Source organism: Triticum urartu, chromosome 3 (assembly GCF_003073215.2).
Source record: "Triticum urartu cultivar G1812 chromosome 3, Tu2.1, whole genome shotgun sequence".
In the NCBI taxonomy this organism is placed as follows: domain Eukaryota; kingdom Viridiplantae; phylum Streptophyta; class Magnoliopsida; order Poales; family Poaceae; genus Triticum; species Triticum urartu.
The window spans coordinates 691,792,553-691,805,709 of record NC_053024.1 but is presented as its reverse complement, the minus strand read 5'-3'; the positions used below and the strand labels follow the sequence as shown (position 1 = coordinate 691,805,709).

The following is a 13,157-nucleotide window of genomic DNA, read 5'->3' as shown; positions in this document are numbered from 1 at the left end:
TACGATCAAACCTTGTTTTGTAACGGTTGCAACTTCTTTCATCTTCCAGTTCCCGGTTGAAACTTTGCATATCTTTCGGTTGAAACTTTTTCCACCTAAGGTTGAAGCTTTTCTCGTAAGGGTTGCAACTTTTTCAGTTTGATAGTGGCTGGTTGAAGCTTCCTCTGTTCATGGTTGAAGCCTTTTCTATATATGCTTGAAGCTCTTTTGTCAATGGTTGCAACACTCGTATCGGTGGTTGAAGCTTTTCGGTCAATTGTTGCAATTTTTTTCCGCTTGCACGGTGCCGTGGTTGAAGCTTTCTCTATATATGATTGAAGCTTTTCGGTCAACTGGTTGCAGATTTTTCTTGTTGGGTAGTGCCAATTGAAGCTTTTCCTACCTGTGGTTGAAGCTTCTTTCAACAGCTGTTGAAGTTGTTTTAGGTGATGGTTGCAACACTTGCGTACGCACCGGTCCGTCCATGGCAGCAGGCAGCCATGACATCTTCCCTGTCTCAGGTCTAGTGTCTGCGGTGGCCGAATCCAGTAATGGTGGTTGCAACAGCATAGTGTCCCCCCTTGTACGTCCTCACTGGTCGCACCGCTGCTAGTCGGAGGCATCTCGTGCTTGGCCTCGTCGCGTGCGGCCATGGCGAAGGGCGCGGTCATGGCAATGGGCGCATCCATGGCGACAAGGGGTCCCGGACGGCGGTGTGCAATCTCGCTAGGCGGTGGCTGGTGGGGCGCAAAGGGCGCGAGGGGCGCGCGACAGTGCCCGTGGGGGGAGGGGGGCTGGAAGTACCTGCCTGAGGGGTACACACAGTCTACAGGGATTGGACACGCGTGACGCGATTGGCCAAAGCTTCAACCGGCACGCCGACTACAACTTTTTTCCATATTGCATCCTATAATAACCAATCCTTCAAGACAACACTATCGGATCTGAATTATACTCCTGCCGTTTCTCTCTCTCTCTCTCTCTCTCTCTCTCTCTATATATATATATATATATAATATATATATGTATATATTACTCATTTTGCTTCACATGTAGTTCATATTAAATTTCTAAAACGGCTTATATTTAGGAACGGAGGGAGTATTAGTTAAGGCATCTCAACCAAACACCGGATCCGTCTGCGGACTGAGGGACCAGCCCATGAACATAGATGCGGGAGCCGACCATCAAAAGCTATCACTTAAGTGTCCACTAGTATGGGCAATTTCAAATTCAAATCTGTCTGATCATAACACGAGCGTAGGATCACATCAGCCCCCGATCACAACCAAAAAGGGGCAAATATGCACAGTTTTTATATGTCCGATCATAAAAGAATATTAGTCCAGCAGTTTCAGAAAAAAAAGGATTTTCTGCCCTTCAGACAGGCAATCCGAGCCTCCACGCTTAACCTATCGTCGTCACCTATTCCTCCTTCTCCGTCGCTGCCTCTGCCTCGAGCTCTTCCTTCTATCGCTTCAACATCTTGAAACGAACGGCTTGCACGATCATCCTTGCGTCATCATCTAAATCCTCCATCTTCAAGCTAGGTCAATATCTTCGCGTCCTTCGAAGTGGCTGTGATCTCAACCTTCTTCTCTTCGAGCATGGTCTTCATCTCTTTGAGCTTGAACTTCTTCTCGATCGGCGCCATCAACATGTTTAACCTCTCTGCTTTTTTTCCTCCTTGACATTGGAACGCTTGACATATGCCTCCTACATCTTCAATAAGATGTCCTTGAATCTCTCCGTCTTCCATGCCGCCGCTCCTTCTCGCTTCACCCTCTCCTCATTCCACTTCTTTCCTCCGAACCCTCTTCTAACCTTTTTGGGTGGTTCTTTTGTTGGATCGGTTGGATCACGGATTTCTTCCTTCGTTCCATGGGCAACGGTCTTGGCAATGTATTGATGTCACTTGCGTTGTCCATTTAATTTCAACCAACAATGCATGACAGTGAAATTCTTCTTCTCCAACTTCAAGAACACACTACACGCACGGAAAGGCTACAAAATGAAACATTGTCAACAATCAATATCCGACCAAATGATCTTCACAAGAATGCATATCCGGACAATTGATCTACACAACAATGCATATTATATCCTGGTCTTAATTTGATCGAATCTTATATTCAACTTTTCTATTAGCTGGCCCTTGGATGGAAAAGCACGTTGACCCTATTATTCGACCCAATAAGGGGCCAGAAGAGCCATCTGCAGTTAGCATAAGACGAGCAGCCAGAAGATCGCTCTCTCTTGTTCAAGGTCTCTGGAGGTTCACCCTGCTGCAATCAGAGCCATGAATTCCAAACAGATGGCGCATATGAATCAAGGAGAAATGGAAACTAGCTATGCTCAAAACTCCAGTATTCAGGTAATTTTTGCTCTCTTAATTAGTTCAGGAGTGTTGTTTCTACGGTCCCTAATCCTGAAACTTGGCTTTTGAAGACTGACTGGTCAAGAATTTGTTCATACTATATCTTGTGTTACTGACGACTAAATTAACGACCCAAAGGAAAATAAGAACAATTTTTGGATTGGTTAAACTAGATTTCTGAAAAAATATGAGTCCACTGCGATTGTTGATGTATGTGTAAACTAATGTCGAAGCGTCTCAACTCCCTCGATGGGAGCCTGCGTGCTTATATATTGATAGTGAGAGAAAACCTCTCGAGAAGATTACACAAGCGTACAGTTAGAGGACTAACGGAAAGAGCTTACAGAAGGTTGGGAATAGAGATAGGGCAGTGATGTGCGCCGGCGCGCCGGCACAATGTTTCGGCCGGTTGCGCGCGGGCCGTCAGATCAAAATCGCGGAGACCGTCAGATCTAGGTAAAAAACGATTCGCCCAGCCCCCTTCTTCCTCTTGCTGGAACGCTTTTCTTCTCCCCCGCATCTCGCGCACGCAACCCCCTGCATCTCGCACAGCTCGCCGGGGCGGGGGCGCGTGCTCTCCTACTACCCGCCTCCCTCCAGGTCGCAGCACCGCCCCTCCCCTCCCCGCTCTTTGCTAGTTCTCGTCGCCGGGATTCACGGCAACCCCACACCAGCATCTTGTTTTCGTGCTCTCCGTCGCGCCTGAAAATGGATGTAGCAAAAAACTTCGCCGGTAGTAGCAAAAAAACGATTATGGTTGCAGCAAAAATCATCATCCCCGTTGTCGCGAGGTCGTAGCTCTGCCTTGATGGAGGTAGCAAAAAAATTCGCCGGTAGTACCAAAAAACGACTATGGTTGCAGTGAAACTCGTCATTGCCGGTGCCCCACAACCATCCTCTGTTTGTATAAAAAAAAGCCCGTTGTAGCAAACAACAGAGCTGGTTGCAGCTTTTCGTCCTTGTCCATGGCTTCCGTCATCTGTGGTTGCAACTTTTTTTGCTGCCGGTTGAAACTTTTTTTGTTTATGATTTTTCATGGTTGAAGCTTTTTTATGTCGGTTGAAGCATTTTTCCTTGCCGGTTGAAGCTTTCAGCATTATGCCTATTGCCGGTCGGAACACGCCTTGTTTCTGGTAGCAGAAATCCACGCTGGATGCAGCTATTTTATCGGCCGGTTCAAGCTCAAATCCGCGCTGGTTGCAGCACCGGTCGCCTCCATTTGAAGCTCGTCGCTGAGCTCCACCTCGCCGCTCGTAGCATCTAGTCTCGCCGGTTCCAGCGTTTTGGCCGGCAGGTTGCAGCAAAAATAGATGCTGGTTCCGGCATCGCAGCCGCGCAGGGCTCCCCCTTGTCGTCGTGTCCATCTCCATTGAGAGATGGTCGTCGGGGATCACGGGATTCAGGGCAAGCGTTGGCCATCATAGAGAAAAGGAAAAAAGGAGGAGGGAGATTGAGGGCGGAGGGGGGGGGAGGTGGAGGAGGGTCGCAACAGCGAAGGCAGTGGTGTGGGACGGGGGACTGGAGTTGCGGCGACGCCGGTGGTGCAGGACAGGGAACAGAGTTGTGGGGATGGGGCGGGGGAGCTGAGCGATGGAGAAGGAAGAAGGAGATGTGTTGCAGATAAGGAAAGGGGTGAGCTGTTTCTGGCCGCATAATTATGATCCATCTCGCGGCTTGCGTGAAACCGGCGTAACAGTTCGGCCGGTGCCCCGGCTGGAAACGTTTCCCATAGAGATAGATGTAACTTAAACAAGAAAGAAAACTATCTCTATCTCCTAGAAGTGGTGCCCAAGATAACTCTTGGCGGCCCATAATATTGGATGTTTAACGCCTTCCCTTAATCTAAACTCCTCAAGTTGAGATTACGTTTAAACTCTTCAAACGGTCTTGTGGCAAAGGCTTTTGTGAAACCATCCGCAACTTGATCTCTTGAGGGTACAAAACGAATGTCCAGTTCCTTGTTGGCAACTCGTTCTCTGACAAAATGATAATCTATCTCAATATGCTTAGTTCTTGCACGAAACACAGGGTTAGCAGCTAAGTATGTGGCACCAAGGTTGTCACACCAAAGACAAGGAGTTTGTGTGTGATGAAGACCAAGTTCCTTAAGAACAGCTTTCCCCCAGATAACTTCTGATGTTGCATTTGCCAATGCCTTATACTCCTCTTCAGTACTTGACTTTGAAACTGTAGCCTGTTTCTTTGCATACCATGAGATCAAATTAGGACCAAGGAAAACTACAAAACCTCCAGTTGACCTTCTGTCATCCAAACAGCCTGCCCAGTCAGAGTCCGAAAAAGCATTCACAAGCGTGGATGAGGACTTGCTGAAGGTCAATCCAACACTCAAAGTGTTTTTCACATATCTCAATATACGTTTTGCTGCAGTCCAATGGGCAGTAGTGGGTGCATGCAGAAACTGACAAACTTTATTGACTGAAAAAGCAATATCAGGTCTAGTAAGGGTCAAATACTGTAGTGCACCTGCCAAGCTTTGATAGTTGGTGCCATCCTCCTGACTCAAAGGTTCACCTTCAGTGAGAGAGAGTTTTTCTGAACTGGACAATGGTGTTCGTGAAGGTTTACAATTCTGCAACCTAACTATCTTCAAAAGATCAGTTGCATATTTTTCCTGAGAAAGATGAAGACCACCTTCCTTGTTTTCATTGACCTCAATACCAAGGAAGAAGTGCAAATCTCCTAGATAATTGAGAGAAAATTCTGAATTCAAATCTGACAAAAGGGTTGTCACCGCTTCATTTGAAGAACTTGTAACAATGATATCATCAACATAAATAAGCACAAAGATTGATGTATGAGACTTGTTGTAGATGAACAGTGAAGTATCAGACATTGAAGGAACAAAACCGAGTTGCTGCAAATTTGTACTTAAATGAGAGTACCATGCTCTGGGAGCTTGCTTCAGTCCATAGAAAGATTTGTCAAGCCTGCACACATGACACGGTTTGTTCTTGTCTTCAAACCCTGGAGGTTGTTTCATATATACTTCGTCTTTCAGAACACCATGAAGAAACACATTCTGCACATCTAGCTGCCTGAGACTCCATCCTCTAGATACAGTAATAGACAATACAAGACGAATAGTAGCAGCTTTAACAACTGGACTGAAAGTATCCTCGTAGTCTATGCTGTTAGAATAAATCCGAGGCATACCGTCGATCATCTGAGGATCAAGCAACCACACGAGCACGACATTGAGATTTGTTAACGAGGTTCATCGATATGGCTACATCCCCGGGGCCTGACTATGGGCGCTCCTCCCCATGACACCGCTACAATACCGCACCCGGTCGCACTGGACACCGGCACATGCCGCCGGCTTCCCCCTGCGTTCCGATGCTATTATGTTGGCATAGGTTACATCGTCTGTCTACCCCCGTTATATATGAAAGGCCTAGGATACAAGTGTCCTACTTGGACACAACTCCACATCCTATGTAAACACAGTACAACTACAAGTCCAACTGTAACCTACCATGTACACAATATTTGACACAACTCTAACAAACTCCACCTTGGCGAATATTCTCCACCACCTTGGATTCGTCCATGCGTCAAACTTCCATGTACATTGAACTTGAGTTTATCCCATGAGCACTGCAGCTACTCCAAAGACTCCATATGACTCCACGTGCAACTTGTAGTCCCTCCTTTTCTTGACCACAGTCAACACTCGAGCAAAATTAAGTTTCACATTACTCTAGTTTGCGCTCTCAACTTCCAGAGCATCAGTTCAACGCCATCACACACTGATCATTGACCTGCGTGAAAGTGAACAACTCACATATGGGGTGCCACACATAAGAGTTAGTTGAACTCAACATCATCGCTCCTTTCTTGACCGCTTGTCTGAAACTTGAAGGAATTTCACCGTTGTTTGTAGTCATCCCGAGTCAAATTCGCAGTTGTCTCACCACATGTATGACCACCAGAGCCCTGGCCCGTCTCCATGCCTCGTGCATACCGCACTCCTCGCCGCTATTACCGCGTCGAGCCTCCGCTGTCCCGGTCGAGTCTCAAGGGTCATGAAACCACACCACTCAACCCTCACTGCAGAGTACCATCGATCATCACCGACCGATGACGAGTTTTACGCTTCCATCAGACCACTGGGCTCCAGTCCGAACTGCATGTCGCTCGCTTTTCCCACTGAATAGGCTTCGACTCTCTGAGCTCTTACGCCGTAGCCCCTCAATCAGCACCGAGTGAAGTCTTCCAGACTCCAGCTCCACCTTCAACATGACTCCATGGTAGATGATCAGTCCACCCACGCGCCCCGTCAACTTCAAGCTCCTTGTATACACCACCTTGAATCAACCCCGCGCCATAGTCTTGTCGAAGCCGCACAAGCCCTCGGGCCTGTGCCACGTGTTTCCACGCCCCAGAAGTCGGTCACTATCAGCATCATGCACCTATGTCGTCATCACCGATTCCACCATCGTCTTCTGTACCAATCGACTCGCATCGATCCGTCAGACCATCTAGTCCAACCCAGCCGAACTTGTCCGACTGCAGACACATTCCAGACTCCTCAAGCCATCATCGTGACCATCGCCATCCAAACACAAATGTGTACCAACAAAGAAAACCAAAGCAAATTCCACATAACCTTCCCGTGTGAACATACCAAATCAGATCAACAAAGCTAACTAGCTCAAACACCTGATTCAGCACACGTATGTAGCTGGCCTCTCCCTTTCTTTTCTTTTTCCATGACAGCATCACGATCTGACTAGCCCTTGTGCCGTATTTTTTCTTCCAAACAAACCTCACGTGCCTTGGCATCTGGCTTCCCGAGTCCTGCCTCACGTACGGCCGCGCACACATGTAGTCGCTTGTTCGACCTGCTACCAAGCCTGGTGTTCGCCTCTGGCCTGCCGCCCCTTAGTTCGCTTGGGCCATACCGCTCTTTAGCTTACTTGGGCTGCCTGCTCCTATCTGTGCTTCCAACTTCCAAGCCTCCAGCACACAAACTTTGTGACCACACACCTTGCATGCCCTCCGTCCGGATCGAATCGATATGACGAATTCGCCAGATCCTTGTACTCGTCAGCCAACCGCCGCCTCGTACGCTCGCCCGATAGATCCACGATCGCTGCACGTCTCGCCTACTGCTGACGTATAAGCACACGTGCCTCCCGCTGATCTGCGTTCCGGTGATATTATGTTGGCATAGGTTACATCGTGTGTCTACCCCCGTTATATATGAGAGGCCTAGGATACAAGTGTCCTACTTGGACACGACTCCACATTCTATGTAAACACAGTACAACTACAAGTCCAACTGTAACCTATCTTGTACACAATATTCAACACAACTCTAACGTATGCCATACCTTTGCTTGAAGCCCTTAGCAACAAGCCTAGCTTTCTAACGATCTATTGTACCATCAGACCTTCATTTTATTCGGAATACCTACTTGCAATCAATCAAATTTCTACCTTGTCGTTAAGGAACCAAATGACAAGTACGATTTTTCCGAAGAGCCTGAAATTCATCATCCATGGCAGCCTTCCACTTCAGGTCAGCAAGTGCCTCAAGATGTGTGCGTGGTTTTCCTGTGGATGCAGCCAAACCTTATTTTGTTTTGTAATTTACGAGCTGAATAACACCTGCTTGGAGACGTGTGCGTGGCAATGTAGCAGTTTGCAGCACAGAAGATCCAGTGGCCGCAGGTGAAGAAGAATCAGCTGCAGGGCTCGGAACCAATCCCGAGAAGGCTGTTGTGTCGTCTGCTATGGATCCGCTACCGCCGGATCTTCTGTGGCCAAACGAACCACCAGAGATGAGGAAGGAAGCCACAGAAGATGCCGGGGAAGCAGCAGGATCGGGCTCGAATCCCACACGGACGCACACGTCGGGCGCAGTCGACAAGGGTGGACCCCGCTTGATGTAGACGCCGGGGCTCAAGGGCAAACCGAGTTGGCCCAGCGCCGGGAGTGGCTGACGTGGCAGCAGACGAGTGGGTCAGGCCGGGTGGAAGCGAGCGCCCAGCCGCAGGTGGATGCAGGCCAGGCGCAGGGCGCGGGGCCGCCTGGCAGATCGGCAATCCCGAGACCGATGTTGTCGGCCCTAGCGCGATCAGAGGCGCACATCCCGAGGGAGATCGCGTCGGATCGCCCGTGGCAGCTGCAGAACGTGTAGAAGCACCGTTTTCTGCCGTTCTTGCACCATTCTGTGCACCGTTTTCGCCACTGTTGGCACCTGTAGCAGCACACTCAGATGAACGATTAGAAGAATTAGTCGTAATTGGATCAATGCAGTCATCATTGCCCACACAATCAACTCCGGATAGATTAGAAAGAAGGAGAAGAATCTCCTTTCATAGAAGAGCACCGGCATTTGGATGTAGTTTTTCAAAGGGAAACTGGGTTTCATCAAAAACAACATCACGAGAAATATACACACGACTAGTTGGAATATCTAGACACTTGACACCCTTGTGTTGAGCACTATAGCCAAGAAAAACGCATTGTTGTGAGGGGAACATGAGTTTGCGAACATTGTAGAGGACTAACCGAAAGAGTTTACAGAAGGTTAGGAATAGAGATACATGTAACTTAAACAGGAAAGAAAACTATCTCTATCTCCTAGAAGTGGCGCTCAAGATAACTCCTAGAGTCTGATTTCGCACGACACGATAACTCTTGGCAAATGAAGAAATTGTATGAGGGGTGCATTCGAGCCAATAGTTGTCCAGCATTTTGGGTCGTCCGGAGAGGTCATGGATGAATTTGTGAGGACAGCGGAGAAGCACTTGAGCCTGCAAGGCAGCTCCCAAGTAAATCAGACTGAAAAACTGATAGTTATGCTGGTTGTATCACTTACCAAGGCTTGAGATTTCAACTGTGGAGCCTTCTCGGCCTCCTTAGGGTCTCAGGCTTTAGCTTATGGCGACTAGCAATGTAATCGAAAAATATATTATATTGTTGCCTTACAGCATTGGTGAGTGTAATTTTATTTTCATTTTCTGCGGGACTGATTTTGAATTTGTTTGGCAGATCGAACCAGCTCCGCTCCACATGCTCTGAAGATATCGATGTGATATTCATGTAGATTCGCCTAGTGAACATATAAAAATAGCAATTACGTGGATCGAAAACAACCTCTAGCAGTGAATGGTTTTCAATGTAGTGTGACCTGATCTGCATCTACATAACATGTCATCTAGCACATTGATATTACCATTTGTTGGGCCCAAGTAGTTTAGAAAATCAGTGATCCCCAGTTATAATAAGTACTCCCTCCGTCCCAAAAAGTTTGTCTTACATTTGTCTAATAAATCTAAGACAAGCTTTTTTGGATGGAGGTAATACTACAGTTCATCCCTAGCATCTTTTGGCAAGCATCCAAATGCTGATTGTAATAAGGTTTAAAATAAGGAAGCATCCTGACCCACCCTACTATAGCTGCCCATAAGCAGCCACAAGCCCACGAAAGACTTCTCCATTGATCAGAGAGAAAAAAGAGTATATTGTACCTCCAGTGCATTGTCAGCATTGCCATCCTGATCTGGTTCCTGCATATTCAAAATCTGGAGTTTTGCTCTGCTCCAAGCAAAGCCATGACCTCCAAACAGGTGGTGTATATGAATCAAGGTCAAGGGGAAACAAGCTATGCTCGCAACTCCGGTATTCAGGTACGTTTTTCCCACTCTTTATAATTCGCGTTTGCACATAATGTTCTTTGATTCCTTTGCTTCGGACGAAAAAGGGGTTTCCCCCCGCTTTAGATTATAAATTAACATCCAACCGATACAATCAGCTTGATGGAGCCGCAGCACAAACAAGACCAAAAGGAAAAAAGGAGAGAAAGAAAAAAGAAATAAATGCCGACGCCGGCAACTCAACTAAGCAAAGATGGCTGACACCCACTGCACCCTTCGGAGAAGTACCAACGCCCGCCAAGCACTCCGAAGTCTTGCGTATCAAGCAACATCTTCATGAATAAATGCGACGACGACGACGCTGCTGCCTGGACAAGTCCTAGGGTTTCCCCCGGTACATGCATGTCAGTGGGGAAGGGCTATCACTGACCACTGGTAGAAAAAGGGCCTTTAGTCCCGGTTCGTAAGGGCCTTTAGTCCCGGTTCTGGAACCGGGACTAAAGTGTCGGTACTAATGCCCTGACCCTTTAGTCCAGGTTCAATCCAGAACCGGGACTAAAGGCCCTCCACGTGGCCGGTCCACCTTTAGTCCTGGTTGGTAACACCAACCGGTACTAAAGGAAATTTCCTGATTTTTTTTGAAATTTTTTTTGAATTTTTTTTGAGGGCACAGATCTGGGCCGAGCGGGCGCTGCCGGCCAGCCGCCCACTGCGCCGCCCCGCAGCCAACAGCCACGCTGCCACGTCGAGACCACCCGAGGCCCGCAGAACTCCGTCGCCGGGCCCCAGCGCCACGAGCCGAGCAGCACAGCCGCCGGGCAGGAGGGAGCCCCGACTCCCCCTCCAGGCGCACAGGGAATGGACGTCCGCCGGTGCCGGCGCCATCGGGGCACGCCGAAGGCCACTGCCGGCGACGGCGAAGGGAGATGGAGGAGGAGGGGGTCGAGACGGGGAGGCGGGCAGGGGGGGCGCTCCGCCGCCTAGGGGGGGGGCGACGGGAGCGCCGGGGGAGGGGGAGGAGGAGGGGGAGAGGGAGGTAGGCCGGGGGGCGCGCGCGACGGCGACCGGCGCCGGCTGGAGGTGGTGAGGGGTGGCCAGCGGCGGCGGGGGAGCAGGGGAGGAACCCTAGCTTGGACCTTTTGATTCCTTTGCTTCTCAAGACAGTTCTGTCAAGAATACGTTCACACAGCTTATATTACTTAGTAAACTATATAATCTGAAAACATTTTAAAGAATATAAAGAGAACATTAGAGACTGGATTTTCCGAAGAACTACTGCTCAATCGATTGCAGAATGCTGAGCAAAAGAGGTTGAAGTCGATGATAGAAGCAGCCATTGCTGAGTTATGCAGCAGCACAAGCACCGGCGCCTTATTGCCAACGAAGATTGTGGTTGCCTACCTGGGGTGCTCCTCCGGTCCAAATGTGCTAGCACTGGTGTCGACCGCCATCGACGCCATCCACAGTCACTGCTTCCAGTTCTTACAGCGACCACCAGAAGCTCAACGACCTGCCTGATAACGACTTCAACACAGTGGTGAAGAGCCTGGTCACACTCCGTCAAAGCAACAACAATCCTATCGTTGTCACTGGTATCATACCGGGGTCTTTTTATGAGAGGCTCTTCACTAGTGGTTCCTTGCATCTTGTATGCTCGTCCAACAGCCTGCATTGGCTATCAAAGGTGCGAGTTTAAAACTGCTCGTTGGATTGATCCAGTGCTTCTCTTGGTTGGTTCTGTAACCAAAACCTTGTCTCTACAGGCTGCTAAGGATCTAACAAGGAACCAGATCCCGGCGTATGACATTGATAAGCACACTAGGCTGGAAAGGCACCCTATGGTCATTGAGGCTTATGCACAACAATTGAAGAAGGACTTCACAAGTTTCCTGGAGCTCAGAGCCAAAGAATTGATCCCAGGAGGCCGGATGGTCATTTCCCTTGTATGAAGGGACTTGGGTCAGGTGTAATTGCCCCCAAATTCTCTCACATGTGGGAATTCATAGCTCAGATTCTAAGGGTAATGGTCTCAGATGTACGTTTTCATTGTTTTTTTTTTCTAGTATAGTACTCTCTCCATCCCAAAATATAAGACGTTTTTTGACACTAGTATCGAAAATGGTCTTTCATTTTGGCACGGAGGGATTACTATTTATAATTTGTTAACACGCGTGGGTATTTGACCTCCAAATCTTTTGGTATGCTTTTGACAGGGTGTGATCGACAAAGCGAAGTTTGATTCTTTCTACATGCCGTTCTATGAACCTTCCGTCAAAGAGCTGAGAGAGATCATTCAAGATGAGGGCTCCTTCTCAGTCAGTGAGATGCGGGTGCACGGCCCTCAAAGCGGGCTCGACAGCGCACTCATGGTACCAAGCAGGTTTGTGAATATGACGAGAGCCGTATTTGAGCCAGTAATAGTCCAGCATTTTGGACAAGTCATGGATGAATTCGTGAGGACCTTGGAGCGGCGCTGGAGTGTGGAGGGCATGATGCAATGCAAGACGACTTTGCCAGAAGCCCACGACCAAGGGTGGCCGTATCCCTCAAGAGGGCATGACCAGGTAACCGGTGTGAGTCACTGCTAGCTTGATTCCTCCAGAATACACAGAATTTGATGAGAACCGCTTGTTGTGGCGTTGTAATGGTTGGTATGGTGACCTTTACCCCTTGATAGGTTGGGCAGGTCTGTTCACTTCACGCGAGGTTTCCTGATTAGGATGTTCAAGCAGGTGCTGGCATAAGTGCGACAAGTGGTACGCAAGCTGAAAGAGATGTCTCCCTATGTTCTTCCGGGCTCATTAATTGGCGTTCTGTTTTCTTTACCTTTTGTCTCTGTGGTGTGATCTGTTATAAGCTTGTTATATAATTTAAAGGTATGGATGATTTTCTACTAATCCTTTTTCTGCTTGCCAGACAGTAAGGCTCAACTATATACTTTGTGTCTCTGTCTAAAGATGAAGCACCGTGGTCCCCTTGCTCTAGTTTTTCTGTTCCCTTTTTCGTTACTGTCGACGGCATGCAGAAGATGAAGAAAACTATTATGTTTGTTACTGTCGTCTGCATAGGGCGGATTGGCAGGCTGCATGGTTTGAAACCCAACTGGCTCCCCAAATGTTGGTACCTAAATTACATAACTGGTTGGGTTGTTTTGATATGACCGGATATTGGCT

General features: G+C 48.3%; 1 pseudogene; it reads left to right on the top strand.

Annotated features, from left to right (window-relative positions):
• The first annotated feature begins 2,278 nt into the window (after positions 1 to 2,278).
• Positions 2,279 to 12,544, top strand: LOC125549211 (annotated as a pseudogene).
• Positions 12,545 to 13,157: the final 613 nt, after the last annotated feature.